The following is a 17,085-nucleotide window of genomic DNA, read 5'->3' on the forward strand; positions in this document are numbered from 1 at the left end:
TCCAGCGTTTGGAACGGCACGGTACAAGTCACATACGCCCACGTAGATCATGTGACTCACGAAAATGGCAACGCCCCTGAAAATTCGTCATTGTTGATAAAAAATCTTCTCAAAACACTATTAAAAGAGAGGATTTAACATCACATTGTCAAAATAGGGTACATACTGTATCACATGACCTATTGATACACTGTTCATGCAAAGCACTGGATTTTCCCTTTAAACACCGAAAGCAGTTACCATCGTTTCCGGGTTCGTCTCATCATCGTCAATAACAAGAAGTCTGTCAAGAACGAGACTCGAGGGCGGACCCAAATGCACGACTCAGGTGACAGGTAAGCAGTGAGGAATAAGCCTTTATTCGTTCCAGTGTCAATTACAAGGGAGTCAGTCCAAACAAGCAGCAGGATCAGTAACGGCAGGCTTACGGCGTTGGTCGGTACACATGAGGTTGTCGTCAGGAGTATGGAAGTGCGGGAACGAGGCATGAGAGGCAACAATCTGGCGAAGACCAGTTGTCCCCAGGGTCCTATAAATACCGAGTATAATCAGTCAGGATGAGGCGCAGGTGTGAGCCTCCTATCAGCGCCGGTGTGCTGGCCATGCCCAGCCAGGACTGGAAGGCAGGATCATGACAAAGTCCTTCCAAGATGATCTTTTAAAAGTAAGGCGGGAACATTATCCTCAATAACTTCTCAGCACCTTTAAAGAAGTACAGTTACACGGCACTGTGAAACCACGGTTGATGTGTGGAAGGACATCGGAAATTGTGAGTTATTCTCACTGCAGTTGAATCCACTGAGGTGAGTGACTGTTCAACTCCAAATATTGTTGGATGCCCCGAAGCTTCAGCTGCTCCACTTCCTGTTAATATGCAGACTAATCACCATCTTTGATGAGGTTGATGACTGTAGTGTTGTCTGAAAACATTTGACAGCTGGGTGCTTTGAGGTGCTGTCGTTCGTATAGAAAGAGAGAAGGGCAATAGAGACAGGACACATACTTGGGGCAAGGGACCTGTGACTCTCTTGAGGTGGTTCAGCATGAGATGTTCAAAGGACTTCATGACCACAGATGTAAGGGCGACAGGTGTGTAATCATTCATACTCAAGGTTGCAGGCTTTTGTGGACTGGGATGATGGTGGAGCATTTGAAACAGGATGATACTTAAAATCTTATGTGAGTTAAGTGTCAAGCAATAACATTTGACAATATAGTATAGATTAGGGGTGCCCAGACATTTTTACCCCAAGATCTACTTCTCAACAGCCGTTCTTTCATGAACTACCAGGGGCATAAGAGAAACCAAAAAAGAGGCCACCTTTTCCTTTATGTGCCTGTGAGCGACGTATCTGCCACAGCTGAATCAAGCAACGAGATGGATGACGTCAACGTTCCCTCTAATTTTTTACGTCTGTGCAAACACACTAAGCCCGTGAACGCTCCCTTTGACCACTGTGAGCGACATCAGACATATGCACTGTGGTGTCATCCATTGCAGTTATTTGGCTCATTAAAACATTCAGATTACAGCATTTACATTCCTATCAGAACATTTTTAAGAACAGTTATATTTGTGTTTTACTTACAATGAAAATGTCAACAAACAAAAATAGATTGCCAACTATAAATTTGAATGGTCGCTTCCAATTTTGTTTCATTTATTTATTTTTTTTAATCCACAATGATATCCCCGTCTGTTTTTCTTGGTGTAAAACTGCATTATTGCTTGCAGAACATCTTAAGCAATGCATGTTGAAAGCTGAATGATGTTCCCAAACAGTTTTAAGGTTAATGTTATGTTACCTCATATTTAAAATACAGAATTAGCTTTTTGTGCACTTTATTGTCTGTGCTTTCATCTTCGATCAGGGTGTGCCAACATGGAATTTTAACATTACACACCATCTGATTCTGCACTTTCTACTTTGGCTTCAGACCAGACCTTTCTCACTTGGAAAAGAGAACATCTCATCCAGTTTCACCACTTTTTCTTTGATTATTCACATACTCCGACGTTCATGGTATCTTAAAGCAACAGAATTTCTTTTGATACTTTTGCCATTATTATCGAGAGTCAACATAAGGAGCTTACGGCCAGGCTACCCTAAGTGGCCAGGCGGACGAACAGCTGTCTTTAACCAGACTGGAGTGCCAGAAGTGTTGTTGTACGAACTGAATGGTGCATGTGATTCTAGCAAGACAGGTGAGTTTAGAATTGTGTTTCCTCTGAAAAACATCAGAGTGTGCCAAATTTGGTACAACAAACCAGTCACGAGGTCAGGTCTTGTGATATGGTTGGGTTCTCTGATCATTTTTATAGTCTGTTCAAACATCCAAGTAGTTGCCCTAAAGCAGCAGGAGGAAGGAAGGATGGATTCAGGTTTTACAGGGGTAGAAGGAGGTAGTAAATGTGAGAGAGGGTGTCAAACCTGCTGTTGCAGGAACCAGGGCAGAAAGACAGGCTAAAGTTGAAACTGCTAAGAAAAAGTGCCCACCCAGTTTCTTGGGTTTCAACCATTTTGTGGGATGGTGAGACAGGTGCTATTTTTATGATTGGTCCTCAGTTGTCATCCTAGGTCTGGAAAGAGTTTTGCAAGACGCTGGGTGCAGCAGCCCGGTTGTCTTCTGACTACCACCCCCAAACCAAGGGGCATACAGAACAGCCATATCAAAGCCTGGAATCTGCTCTTTGCTGCATCACTCCTAACCATGCTTCCTCCTGATGCACCTTCCTGCCATGAGTGGAGTATGGTCATAACTCCCTCACCAGCTCCGCTACAGGTATAACTCCCATTATGCCAAGTTATGGTTTCCAATCTCCCGTGTTTAAAGACCAAGGGCATACAGTGGCGGTACCTGCAGTGAGGGAGAACCCAACGAATCCAGTCTGTGTGGAAGGATGTAAAGGTTAATCTAATTTGGTGTACAGAGAAGAATAAGGGGCTGGTTGATCTTAATCAATCCCCCACTCCAGAATATAAACTGGTTCAAATGGTTGTGATCTCCTCTCCAAACAGAGTCCTGTGAGCTTGCTACTTTTGTCCATTTTGTATCACCAAACTATTACAAACTATGTTCAATTAAAACTCCTCCAGTCCCTCAATATCCACCGAAGATTCCACGTGTCTCTGGTTAGGCCGTTCTCCAAGAGAGAAGGCCTGAGGTAATGATGATTGCTGGGAAGAGAGATAGAGATGGAAAGGTGAGCCACAAAGCACCAGCCAAGCTTCGAAAAGGGAACTGCAGGGCACAGATCATGAGAAAAGCACCTGAAACTCAACTAATTGTTTTTTTGACAGCTTTCAATTTTGTCTTATTACAGGGGGGAAAAATGCTTCTTCGTCTTAAGTCACATTTTCGTCATTTCAATATATGATAGTTTAGTCCAGTTCTATTCATCAATCCATCCATTTTCTTAGCCACTTATCCTCACAAGGGTCGCAGGAGTGCTGGAGCCTATCCCATCTGTCAACGTGCAGGAGGCAGGGTATACTCTGAACTGGTTGCCAGCCAATCGCAGGGCACATGGAGACAAACTGCTTCACTCACAATCATACCTAGGGGCAATTTAGAGTGTCCAGTTAACGTTGCATGTTTTGGGGATATGGGAGGAGACCGGAGTGCCCGTAAAAAGCCCATGTAGGCACGGGGTAGAACATGCAAACTTTACATAGGTGGGTCCGGGATTGAACCCGAGACCTCAGAACTGTGAGGGCAACGCTTTCCAGCTGTTCCACCGTGCCGCTAATCCAGTTTTAGTCAACGGAATTTTTTAAATATTTTATTCACATTTTATTCACACGGTTATTGCATTCTTAATGATAATAATTTGTTTATATCTAATAAGAATGTATAATTAATTTAATAATTTTGACAAAACACTCTCAAGTTAAGAAAAAAGAAGGGCCTTTATTATCAAAACATGCAAAGCAAAAGGATGACCTTAGATAAAAGACAATTATTCCCGTGGAATAAGTTAAGTGTTGTACTATTAGGTTTCTACAAAAAACACGATTATTACTTTGTAAAATACAAAATCAGATTCATGGACCAACAGATTAGAGAATATATTGTCTCCAATGGACAGCAGTCAATATTTAGCATCAATATTCATACCATATACTCCAAAAGTTCCAAATGAAGAAATATGTTCTCACCAGTCACAACAATGGGGGAAATTCAATAACACTTTTTTACATGCTCTTCACAAAGACTCTCTTCACACGTCACTCTCCTGTCCCAGTTTTGATAAGATAATCAATCCCACTCTCCTACTTGAAATGCAAACTCCAATGAAAAAAAATACCCCAGAATTACTGCCTCAAATAAGAGGAGTGTATGCATGATTTGGGATTGTATTTTTGACAATACTATGAATTTTACGACCAGGAGCAAATTAACTTGATAGCTATGAAACTCTCTCTCCATATACTTAATATTCTCTCTGCCAATAATCTTCATCAGGAAATCCGAATTTTTATCAGCAAAATGAGGTCTGCTGAAATGCCTAAAAATATATGCCGCAGTGTTTCCCGGGGACAGGGAATGTCTCTGAAAAACCTGCATTTTCAAATTATTTGGTACCCTTTAACAGCCATTTTAGTGCCATTTACCACTGTTGCTATTAAAAATCCCAGCATTCAAATAGCATGGCCAGCCAGGCATGAGACTCATTAGAGTAATAAAAGAAGGTACTTGATTGTTCTCCTTCACTAGTAATGAAAATGAATGAAGGGATTTTGGTTGAAGCAGAACACAGGAGCCTCTGACAGTAGAGACAAAGCTTCACCACTATTTAAAGTGTTCTGAACATTAAGCATGCAATTCCTTCTGACGATGCAAATAAATAAGCTGCCCAAGGTGTCAAACAGCAGTTATTTTTATTTTATTTATATCTTATGAAGGGATTCGTCATGAGATTCTATGCCAGTAGGCCACTATTCATATATTTGGTAGCTATTGATATCACAACTGGAACAACAAAGTCATTTCTGCAGAGGATGCACTCTATACAAAGTTTTCAGACACCACTACATGGAAAACCAGACCCTGATAAAAGTAGATGTACTGATTCAACTCAAAGTGAAAGGAAAATGAAATAAATAAACAGACTACAAACAGAAACACACAGAATATATATAGTTACATGTGTGGCACAGTAGACAGTAGTTTAGTTATCACATCTGCCTCACAGTTCTGAGGACCGCGTTTAAATCTGGCCACACTTTTGTGAAGTTAGCATGTTCTCCCCATGCCTGGGTGGGTTTTCTCTAGGTACTCCGGTTTCCTCACTGTCGTCAGTTCGCTGAATCTGTCACAACCTATCAGTACGGAGGAGTACCCAAATGCAGGACTCCGGAGACGCAGAGGCAGTTTGGGGAAAGTGTTTATTCGCTCCAGGGATCAGGCAGACCATGTGAGTACCCCCCTCTAAGGCGCTGCTCCCAGACGTGCTTAAACAAAAGAAACACACAGACAAAAATTTATATGTCCAGGGGTGGGTGGAAGGGGGTCTGGGGAAGGCATCCCCCCAACCCTAGTCTGTCTGGTGGCTGTCCAGGCCACCAAAAGCGAGGCGTCCGGCTGGACAGGTCAGGAGGATGACCCGGACGCCAAGCACCAGGATCCCCACGGGGTGCTTCGGGTGGACGTCCTCGGGGAGGAATCCAATGGCGAAGCAGGAACCAGACCAAAGCATGCAACTGCTCCGGACGAAGGCCTCCCCAGACGCGGCCACAAGAGAACTGGGTATCGGTCGCTGCTGCGGCTCGGACGGAAGGCCAACAAGGCTTCATCATGAGGCAGCCAGGAATCAGTCCCTGGCGAGGCTCGGTCATGGGAATCATCAGGAGTGAGTAGGACGACGGAGAGAAGGACCAAAGCCATGACCGCCACAATCATCATCATAGCCATCCCGATCCCCTTCCAGTTCCGGGGTGGCCCATCTGAACTCCTCAGCTCCTGTCGCCGTCGAGACAGGGGCGTGGGATGGCCGCGGACCGGTCGCCGCCGGTACTGGAGCAAAGGGGACTGTGATGCTGCCCCCATCTGCTGGACAGGGCCGTGAGGATGCCGACAAGCCGTCGCCACCTCCTGGACCGGAACGTGAAGCGGCTGCGGAGCCATCGCCACCTTCTGGACAGGAACATGGGATTTGGAGATTGGCTCCTGAAACCCCACAGGTGGCAGAACGCTGCGTTGTTGCTCTTTCGGTGTTTGCCTCGGCACTCCTGAACTGGGCGCTTGTTCATTAATGAGAGTCGGCTCCTTCAGACGGAGTCCGACTGGCTCATAGTCAGGGATCCCGGAGAAGAACTGGCTCTCCTCTACCTATCATGCTCAAGCGCGGATCATCTGAATTCTTCACCGGTTTGAGACCAGGGCAGCCTATTGCTACCCCACCCTTCGTAGCCAGACTTGCACCGCTACTCGTCGTTGAATGAAAAGGGAGCCACAGGCTTGCAGTGGGACAAGTGTATCCATGTGGGACGTTTTGCTATCTTTATCACAGTGGGAGTGGACCATCCCAGTAAGGTGAGGACCAAGACTTCCATTGATGACTTTTCTCAGGACACAATCACCAATGGACACCAACAGCACCTGTGAAGAAGGCACAGTAGGCGGCAGATCATTTGCTTCTTTTACAGTTTTATTTAGCAGCATCTCTTTCACCCAATCACTTAAAGTATTTTCTTCTGACTGCTGCACTGGCTGCTCTACCATGGGGAGTCTAATCTAATCTACTAGATACTATTTCAAATGGGAACAATCCTTTATCTGTTGGGGTTATTTTCATATACAGTTTGAGTAAATATAGTTTTCCTTAATCAAGACTTCACTGTCCTATTGCTTCGTTCCACTAATTCTGCACAATTATTATTATTTTTTTTTTGGTATTTCTAGATTTGCAGCTACTTAACCGATTTTTTTTTTTTTTTTTTTCATTAACAAAATGTGGCACATTGTTGCCATACAATTTTTCTGGGATGCCATGAGAAGGAATAATATATTTACACAACAACTTTGCCACAGTAATAGCATCAGCACTTGTACATGGAAAAATCTCCACCCATTTAGATAAGGGCCAGATCAATACCAGACAACATTTGTAATGCTGTTTAACTCAATAGAATTAATGTGTAAAAACTGGAAAGGCTGACTACCTTGGAGAAACTGCCCTCTCTTAGGTCTGCAGTTCCCTTGAGTATTGTGTTTGCAGCAATTAAGACATGATGTACAAAAAATCTTTGAGTAATAATTGAATCCAAAGGTGCGAAAATGTCTGTATAATATCTACCAATACCATCCCTCCTGTTGAGACATGGCAAGGCCCGTGACTCAAAATTGCCAGTGTTTTAAACAGATGATTATTTTATTTTTTTTGGGGTAATACAGGTGTTCCTCTAATTATGTATATCAGTGGTCTCAAAGGTCCATTCACCTCAGGGCCGCTGGAGGCACATTCTGGCTGAGGCTGGGACGCAGCCTCAGCGCACATGCACACAATTTGTGATAACATGTCATTATCCAAGCCGCTTATCCTCACAAGAGTTGCGGGAAAGCTGGAGCCTATCCCAGCTAACTTCGGGCGAAAGGTGGAATACACCCTGAATTGGTCGCCGGTCAGTCACAGGGCAGATATCGACACCATCACTGAGGGGGAATCTGTCCCACACTTCCCACACCAAAGGCAGGCATGTGTACCACTACACACTCAGTGATTCTAGTTGCACACAATTTAAGAGAAAATTTTAAAATGTCTTTTTTTTTTTTGTTTGTTTTTTTAAAGCACAAAATAAGATAAGCAAGAAAGCTGGTGTAAACAGGTTGTGCCCATAACTAATAAAACTCTCCATGGCAAAATCACTAACTTTCACTCAATGAAAAATATTTCTCAGCTTGCATCAGGACTTGTCACTGTCACACCCCGAAAGCCACAACCCCACTGTGATTGGTAGGTTCGCCAGGTCTGCACTCAATACCGTAAAGTGCCATTCATATAAAACTTCAGAGACACACCATCATTTGGCTTTCATAGTAAGTAAGGTGGGGGCCGCCAAACATCTTGGGGGCCACAAATGACCCTCGTACCGGCAGTTGGAAACCCCTAATGTATCTTATCTTCTAATTCAGTTTTTTCTGTAAGCCATCACTGGGTTTCACTTTGAGGAGCATGTTTTGCACATCTTTTAGAACTGTTAAATCAATAGGAGGGTTGGGGGCTTGTGATTGTGTCAATATGTGTGTGCCATATTTTCCTATTGCTGCCTCCTTGGCACTTTTATCAGCGAATGTATTTGAGGGAGACAGCATTTTTTTTCCTCTTCCATTTTTTTTTCAAGAATTTCTTACAGCTCTCTTTTTGCCTCACTTTCTTTAGCCTGTTTTAAACTGTTGTAGCTGGTTTTAATATAGCCACTGCTTGCATTACTTCATCTGACTTTCTCTTTCTTGCCTATACTAACCAACCTCTCGCCATCCTAAGATGTAAATCTTAATCTTGGCTTTTCCTTACTTTGCTGTAACACTTGCCATCAATCTTTCTACCAAACTGCTGGATCCTTCAACTGTTAAATTGCCATTTAAGCCATGCTATTTTTTTTTTCATTTCTTTAAGAAACACCATGCTGCCCGGTAAACATTATTTCATATAGTTCACATCCCCTCTAGGCCAGACTTACTATTCCCGCTCACCATTATGCTTTTCTATGTTTGTCCCTTAGAGACTACTTGTCCTTTTTAGGACCTAAGTCCTAATCCACTACCTTGTGTACTTCACCGGAAGTATGTCGTAGGTAAGTAGGATCGGCGGAGTAGCCTTCAACCTCCTTCTGGCGGAGTAGCCTTCACTTACCGGTTCACGCATTGTCTGGACGCCAGCTGTTCGTGATCCCGTCAACCTTCGTCCACCGAGGGGCGATTGGACTCTGGCACTGGCCTGGCCACGAATTCACGTCCCACCAGGGCTTTTCTTCAGGAACAGCTAAATGCTCCTGCCTGTCGACAGACTTCGGTGTGTCTTCTCCGTCCTCGATGGGCAGTGGTGTGTTGGGGATCCGACTCGAATGACCAAATGTCAGTTTTAAAAAGCTTGACTCTCTATTAAAAGAAGGCGAACAGACAAGGCTTCAAGTTTTACTTGCTGCAAGGGGAGCGACAGGACTTCTCCCTGCTTCCAACCAACTCCAACTCGTGTCCCCTTGCAGCTTCTTTTTATTCACATAAATCACGTGTGTGTGTGTGTGTGTGTGTGTGTGTGTGTTGTGTGTGTGTGTGTGTGTGTGGTGTGTGTGTGTGTGTGTGTGTGTGTGAGAGAGAGACTGTTTGGTTGACTACATCTGTCTGATTGATGACATCTGTTTTCAAGACAATGAGTTCAAAGGTAGAATTTAGGTGGTGATGTGTAACCAACTACAGTATGTACAAAATGAGAACATGAATGATTTCTTTAACAAGGACGTCGGGCGAGGAGAGCAGGTCCGCGAGCAGGCAGGGGTCGGTACACGGGAGATCGATCAGAGAAGGGAGGAGTATCAAAGATGTCAAGCTTATGGGGTCGGTCGGAGGACAGGCGGAGCTCGGTAAACCAGGGTTCACGATCAAGAATACGGGAGTGCATGAACAGGGCATGAGTTGGGAAAATCTGGCAAAGACCAGGCATCGCCTGGGTCCTATAAATACAAGGGTTAATCAACGAGGATGAGGTGCAGGTGTCCGCCTCCTAATCAGCGCCAGTGTGCTGGGACCCGCCCAGCCAGGGCTATGACAGAATCTTTTCCCCGAGTTACTCGTCAGCACTCTCTACGGGGCGTCATGTTGAAGATGGCGCAGAGGCTCGCGATCTGGTACACAAGTTCAATTCCTCACGAGGGGACACGGACAGGTGCTTCCCTCAATTCATCTCGCAAATCTATGGTTCCTAGGTGTAGAAATAATTGGGAATATAATTATTATACATCCGCTTGCAAAGAAGAAACGGTTTTCTCTGCTCTAGATAACGTGGCAGCTGCTTAACAGGAGATAGCACAAGAACATCTAATCATCAGAACTGTTAGGAAAAGGAGCACTTGTTGTCCGTTAAAGAAATGATTACAAACTTGACCACACATGTACTCAGCAATCTTCCACACACTTGCACACACACACGGACAAAGTACACTTTGTTTCCAACTACGTTTTGCTCCGCCTTCTCCTTTTTGAAACATCCATGTAAATAAGCGGCGTTTGAAACCAAATAAATACAGGTGCTGAGGGAAGATAATTAGAGAGTGCAGTGGTGAATTGTTCGGTACAGTTCCTCTCCTCTCTCCTCACAAGCTGTCAAACTTGAACTGATGTCTTTGCTCCCTTTTTTTGTCCTGTTTAATGAATTTCTAACTGGTAAACCTGACACTCGCTAACAATATGGAAGAACCTCCATTTCTGACCAAGACATGCAAAGACTGGACATTGTGATGCCCTGTGCTTCATGGAGATTTGGCTTTGTGGACACATTCCAAATGGAGCCATTACACTTTCATCTTTACGGGCAGACCGCATTGCGTAGCTAGCGCGGAAATCAAAAGGCGGTGATATCTGCTTCTACTTCAATTAGAAACGCATGGATGTTACATAACTCGGGCCCCATGTAGCCTGCTTTTGAAGTCGTTCTTGAACTGTATTGAACTGTATTATGAATTTTACTCGCTGCGTGAATTGTGAATTCGCCTCTTTCATTCTTGTAGGTGTTTACATTTCAACACAAGCTAGCATGAACGCCGTACTGCCGAGGGAACCCATGTGAGGATCCTGTTCATGTACTTTAGCTGTACGTTCACCACCATCATCGATGAACTACTCTCCTCCACGCTTCTCCTGCTCAGTGTCTCCCCTGCCATCTGCCACTGGATCTAAAACTTCCTGACGGGTAGGACATAGCAAGTGAGCCTGGGGACACCACCTCATCCACACGCACTACCAGGACCGGGGCACCCTAAGGTTGTGGCCTCTCCCCTCTCCTATTCTCGCCCTACACAAAAGACAGCACCTCATTGCGCCCAGCTGTCAAACTCCTGAAGTTTGCAGAAGACACCACAGTCATCCGCCTCATCAAAGACTGTGACGAGTCTGCGTATCGAGATGAAGTGGTGAGACTAGAGCTTTGTTGTGGCCAACACAACCTGGCACTGAATACTCTAAAGACTGTAGATATGATTGTGGACTTTAGGAGGCATCCTTCACCACACCTGCCCCTCATGCTCTCCAACTGTCTTGTATCAACTGTCGAGACCTTCACGTTCTTGGGAATTACAGTCTCACAGGCCCCGAAGTGGGAGACGAATATGAACTCCATCCTCAAAAAAGTCTAGCAAACTTCTTGTGGCTTCTGGGGAAGCACAGCTTGTCACATGAGCCGCTGAGACACTTCTACACAGCAGTCATTAAATCAGTACTGTGTACATCCATCACAATCTGGTTTGGAGCTGCCACAATAAAGGAGAAACCCCCACTGCAACGGACAATCAAAACCACTGAACGGAAGTCGGCACCACCCTCCTCACCCTTAAAGACTTGCACGGCACTCAAACTAAGACCAGAGCGGGTAGGATCCTTTCGGACCCTCCACTTCTAGGTCCTTCCATCCGGTAGGCGCAACCGATTAATGCAAATCAAAAGCTGGCATCCAAACTGTTTTTTCCCTCTTGTAATTAACTCATAAAGTTATTGATCACCGAACCTACTATTTTCTGCCCTCACATCCTGCTGGTCCAATCAGTATGAGTATTAGTGATCTATACTGTAAATCATCGCACGATTCGTCTCTTCAAACTGCACCCTTTGCACAATTGTTATTGCACTGGTCTATAACTGTGAACTAAGGGGTAAGGGCACTCATACGAGAGTAGTCAAGACCCAGATGCACAGTGCTGATGACAGCCCTGGAGAGGCAGTCCACGACCACATTGGATTTGCCGGCGATGTGTCGGATGTCTGTAGTGTACTCCGAGATGAATGACAGTTGGCGTTACTGGCGGGCAGACCACAGCTCGGCCACCTTGGACTTGGCGACAGTGAGGGGTTTGTGGTCCACATAAGCCGTGAGCTCACGGCCTTCTAGTAGGGAATGGAAGTGGCGGATCGCCAGCCAGAGGCCGAGGAGCTCCCTATCGAATGTTCTATATTCGGGTTCCTTGGGGACCAGCTGATGACTGAAAAAGGCAAGTGGTTGCCAGGCGCTGCCGACCCACTGCTCGAATACGGCCCCAACAGTGTAGTCCGGTGCGTCAGTAGTGAGAGCGACGGGGGCCCTGTGGGACGGGTGGGCCAGCATAGCGGCACGACTCAGCGCGGCCTTCATAGCCTCGAAGGCTTCCACCCTCTCGGCCGTCCATTCAATGTTCTGGTTGGGGGCCTTGCCCTTAAGAGTCTCAGCGGACGCATGGTGTGGGCCTGCCCGGCGGATGAACCGGTGATAGAAAGTCACAATCCCCAGAAACTCTCTGAGCCTCCGAGCCGAGCGAGGTCGGGGAAAAGCGGAGACAGCCTCCACCATTGACAGAAAGGGAGCGGCGCCGTTTTTGTCGATGAGATGCCTGAGGAACTCGATGGAGGGCACCCCAAAAACACACTTTGTTGTGTTGATGATCAGGCCACGCCGCTCAAGTCTCGCGAAGAGGTCCCGAAGGTGCTTCAGCTGTTCTTCCTCCGAGGAGCTGGAGACGAGGATGTTGTCCAGGTAGACAAACACAAAGGGCAAGTCTCTGAGCACCAAATCAATTAAACGTTGGAAAGACTGAGCCGCATTTTTGAGTCCAAACGGCATCCTCAGAAACTCAAACAGGCCAAACGGCGTGACTACAGCCGTCTTGGGAACGTATGAGGGGTTCACGGGGACCTGATGATAACCGTGCACCAGGTCGACCTTGGAGAACAGGCTTTCGCCTGCCAGGTGGGCCGAGAAGTCATGAATGTGGGGGACAGGTTAATGGTCGGGTGTAGTGGCGTCGTTAAGGCGGCGGTAGTCACCACACAGTTGCCACCCGCCCACTGGTCTAGGGACGAAATGTGGCCCATGGGCTATCCGAGCGGTGGGCGATTCCCAGGCGCTCCATGTTGGCAAACTCGGACTTAGCGACTGCTAGCTTCTCGGGGTCGAGCCGCCGGGCTCTAGCGTGAATCGGGGGGCCCTTGGTCTCGATGTGGTGCTAGACCCCACGTTTAGTAGTGGCAGAGGAGAAAGTGGGCAGTGTCAATCCGGGGAACTCACCAAGGAGGAGCTGATACTTGGTGCCATCTGAGAGTAAACTAGAGAGACTGCCATAAGTTGCCTCATTGCGGACACAGGCAACCATGGAGAAAGTCAGTGCGTCCACCAGACGGCCCTTCTTAACGTCCACGAGCAGCCCGTGGGCACACAAAAAATCAGCGACAAGGAGAGAGAATGAGACATCGGGAGTAACAAAGTCCCATGTAAAGCGCCGACCCCCGAAACACAAGTCCACAGTCTTTATGCCATATGTGGGGATAGGGGAGCCATTAGCGGACAGTAGAGGTGGCCCCTGAGTCCCGCCTGCGGCGTCATCCGCAGCGGCAGTCATTACGCTCCTCTGGACGCCGGTGTCGCACAGGAATCTTGGCCGGAAAGGGTGTTCTTGACGAACAGCTGCCGGCTCTTTGCGCCCACGCTCACGGCCGTTGCGGAGTGCGGGCTTTGGCGTTTCCCGACGCGTCGTAGTTGCAAGGGGTGCAGGAGCTCTTCGTTTTTGCACGAAAGCGGGCGTAGAAGTAGCACAAGCCTGTGCCAGCGCGGCTGTCGGTGGCGATGGGGCCCCTGCTGGATGGCACCCACGCGCCCGGGGGTGAGTAACTGCGCACCGGGGCCAGCACCTCAGGGGAGAAGCGCTGGGTGGCCAGGAAGAAATGGTCGGCCTCCTCAGCCAGGGCACGGGGTTTAGTGATTGAAATGTTAGCGAGAGCTGTCTGAACATGCGGCAGCATGTGTCTGAGAAACATTTCCATGAAAATGAAATTGGGCTCCTCCTCCAAAAGACGTCTGGCTCGCTCTGGCCGTGAAAGCTCGAAAACCTTGAGGAGGTGAGCCTTGAGCCCAGCATATTTATCTCGGGCAGGGGGAGATGTGATGAAACTCACTGCTCTGACCGCCATTGAGCTCACGAGGGCTGAGACGACTTGGTAATAACGCACGATATCATCCGAGATTCCGTGGAGGGCGAATCTAGCCTCCGTCTGCGGGAACCACACTGATGCAGATGTCTCCCAAAACTCCGGCAGTTGGAGGATGGCGGTTGCCATGTTCGGTTCAGTCTCAGATGCCGGGACTGCCGTCGGGGTCACCAGTGTAGCGCCGAAGAAAAGGAGTCGGAGGCAGAGTGTCGAACACAGGAACAAACCGTGTTTTATTGGAAGACATCAACCGACTACTCGGATAACGGCGGGAACTCTCTAACACACTAACACCGGAAGTGTAACAATCAAGAACGTCCGTGCGGAACCTCGTAACCTAACTCGAGGTCCCGTGGGTGAATTATGTAGACCACCACAATGTTCCCTGGGTCCTTCATTTTACTGCTGTCTCTGTTTTTGTTTGGCTGGTTTTGCTTTATAAGCCCTCAAGATCGCAATGGTTGACTTAATCTGTATTCTTCTTTTATGTGTTTAGCAGCACTTTGCAAACCACGATCAAGCAATACCACCACCCAGTGATCTGTGTGACACATGGTGTTTGGACATTAATAACATGTACACTTAGAAACATTACTATTTTTGGCCCACCCACTACACAGCACACACAACATTTTTTAAAATACTTTACCCCTCAAATTCAACTCTTGTGTGACTGGACACGTATAACATTTGCTTCAAGTGTGTTCGTTCTTATAGTAACAGTACAGCTGCAGTACATTAAAACATATCGCTGTGAGAACTGTTAGCGGATGCCATTTATGTGCTGTGAGCTAAACGTATATTCTGTGCTGTTTACAGGTAAAATACACGGGAGTGGGGGGGGGCTTCCTACATTTGAAATGCATTGGTGTCAAACTTGTATATTATTTCCAAGTTTTGACACGTAAATTGAAAATGATAAAGCCCACGCTCAAAAGAACTATTGGACAGGAAAAGACTGTGCAACTTCCTGTTGCTTCACAATAACAGCATAATTTCGTCAAGAGTGTTTGAGTGATTTTTATGCTTAATCCAGCTGTATTATTGTCAATATTCAACGTGTCATATTTGATATCTCTGTTCTTGAACGGAATTAGAATAGAAATCACTTATTTGAAGTATTGTTTCAAAGAGTTTTGTCCAATACATTTGTTAGCTTACATCCTGTGTGATTTAGATTCGCAGAAGAAGTTGCAGTACATTGAAACGTATCGCGTGTGAGAACTGTTAGCGGATGCTATTTATTTGCTGTGAGCTAAACGTGTATTCTGTGCTATTTACAGAAATAAAATAAGTTTAATATGCTGCACAAAGAATTGGGTGACTCCAGTCCTTAAAGTGTAACGTCTGCAGTACTGTAATTACCGCTTTGGCTTACAATTTAAATTGTTTGCATTCATAAAATGACATTTTTAAAAAATGTAATGAACAATTGTTGTTCGATTAGAGTTATCTTTAATGAGTTCCTCTGTTGGTAATAATACCAATTTATCAACTCCAGTTCATTACACCATATTCCATTTTAGTCTTCCAACATTAAGAATTATTCAAATACAGTATTTCCTCAGTTCACCACAAATTTCTCCTTTGATTATCCTTTTCATATCAATATATTGTATCATACAGCACCACAGTTGAGGTTAGGTTTACATTATGCACAAATATTGTGCCGTCTTCTATTTTGCAACTTTTCTCATCTTGCATATTACTTTGTTGATTTCCTTGAACTGGTTTAGATGCCTGTGAATTGGATATTAATTTATACACCTTCCATACCATTTGTGCTCAAAAGCGTCACGGGTATGCTGGACCCTATCCCAGCTATCTCTGGGGAAGAGACTGGGTACACCCTGAGCTGGTCGCAAGCCAATCGCAGGCCACATATAAACAGACAACCATTTGCACTAACATTCACATCTGCGGGCAATTTAGTCTTTAACCTACCACACATTTTTTGGATGTGGGAGGACAGTGGAGTCCCCAGAGAAACGGGGAGAGCATGCAAATTCCTAATGGACGAGGCTGGATTCGAACACAGGTCCCCAGAACTGTGAGGCATATGTACAGCCCACCGTTCCGCCTTCAACAGATATATACATTCGACCCTCTAAAGTAGAAGTCCCCAACCTCTTTTGCACCATGGACTGCTGTGGTGTGAGCCTTTTTTCCACAGACTAGCAGAACAATACAGCAAATATAAAATTAAACCACGGGGCCAAAAATAAATGTTAAGTGCAGAGAAAATGTAAGTCACCATATGCTGAATCAATGGGAAGCCTGGGCTTGTTTTGTTGAGAAGAGATGGTTCCATCTAGGTGTAATGGGAGACAGTGAGACGCGTAGTGTGTTCCTTATGTCCAGTCTGCTCCGTAATATTGTCTTGGTTGCTGTCATTGCAGAAAAGTCCAGAAGTAGCATGGTAGCAGGGTTTTCAGCGCTCTCGTGGCGATGTCAGGATATTCCGGAATGATTTTAATCTAGAACCTAGACAGAGTTTTTATATCAAATGTACATTAAAGATACAAACTGATCCTTATGTTGCACAGACATGCTTGATGCGCTCGTTTTATTCACAAACGGTCACCAATCCACTCCTTCACAGTTCATGGGGTTTTTTTGTGATTAGGAAGTAGCGCTCAAAGTTTGGAAAAGCATAGACAGGTGATTGTGAACCAGCTTGGAGAACACGCGTCCAGGTGTTGTGTCTTTCAAAATCCCTGCTAATATCTGAAACATGTCAAATATCCCTCCGTTCCCTCGCTGCTCCCACATTTCCAGTTTGGCTTTAAATACAGCTTTTTTTATCTGCCATCTTAAACAAAGTTGTCATTTTCCCCTGAAGTGACAAACTGAGTCCATCGTGTAGATTAAATGTCGTACAGGCAAGCAAGTTTGATGACCCATTCCTTGTCACTGAAA

At 45.8% G+C, this 17,085-nt stretch overlaps 1 long non-coding RNA gene across 1 annotated transcript; it reads left to right on the plus strand.

Moving 5' to 3' along the window:
- The first annotated feature begins 574 nt into the window (after positions 1-574).
- On the plus strand, positions 575-9,127 carry LOC133495861 (uncharacterized). Its single transcript, XR_009793675.1, has 3 exons — positions 575-803; positions 8,727-8,798; positions 8,884-9,127. It is a non-coding gene; the product is annotated as an uncharacterized LOC133495861 (long non-coding RNA).
- Positions 9,128-17,085: the final 7,958 nt, after the last annotated feature.

The sequence above is a fragment of the Syngnathoides biaculeatus genome, chromosome 22 (assembly GCF_019802595.1).
Source record: "Syngnathoides biaculeatus isolate LvHL_M chromosome 22, ASM1980259v1, whole genome shotgun sequence".
NCBI lineage: Eukaryota > Metazoa > Chordata > Actinopteri > Syngnathiformes > Syngnathidae > Syngnathoides > Syngnathoides biaculeatus.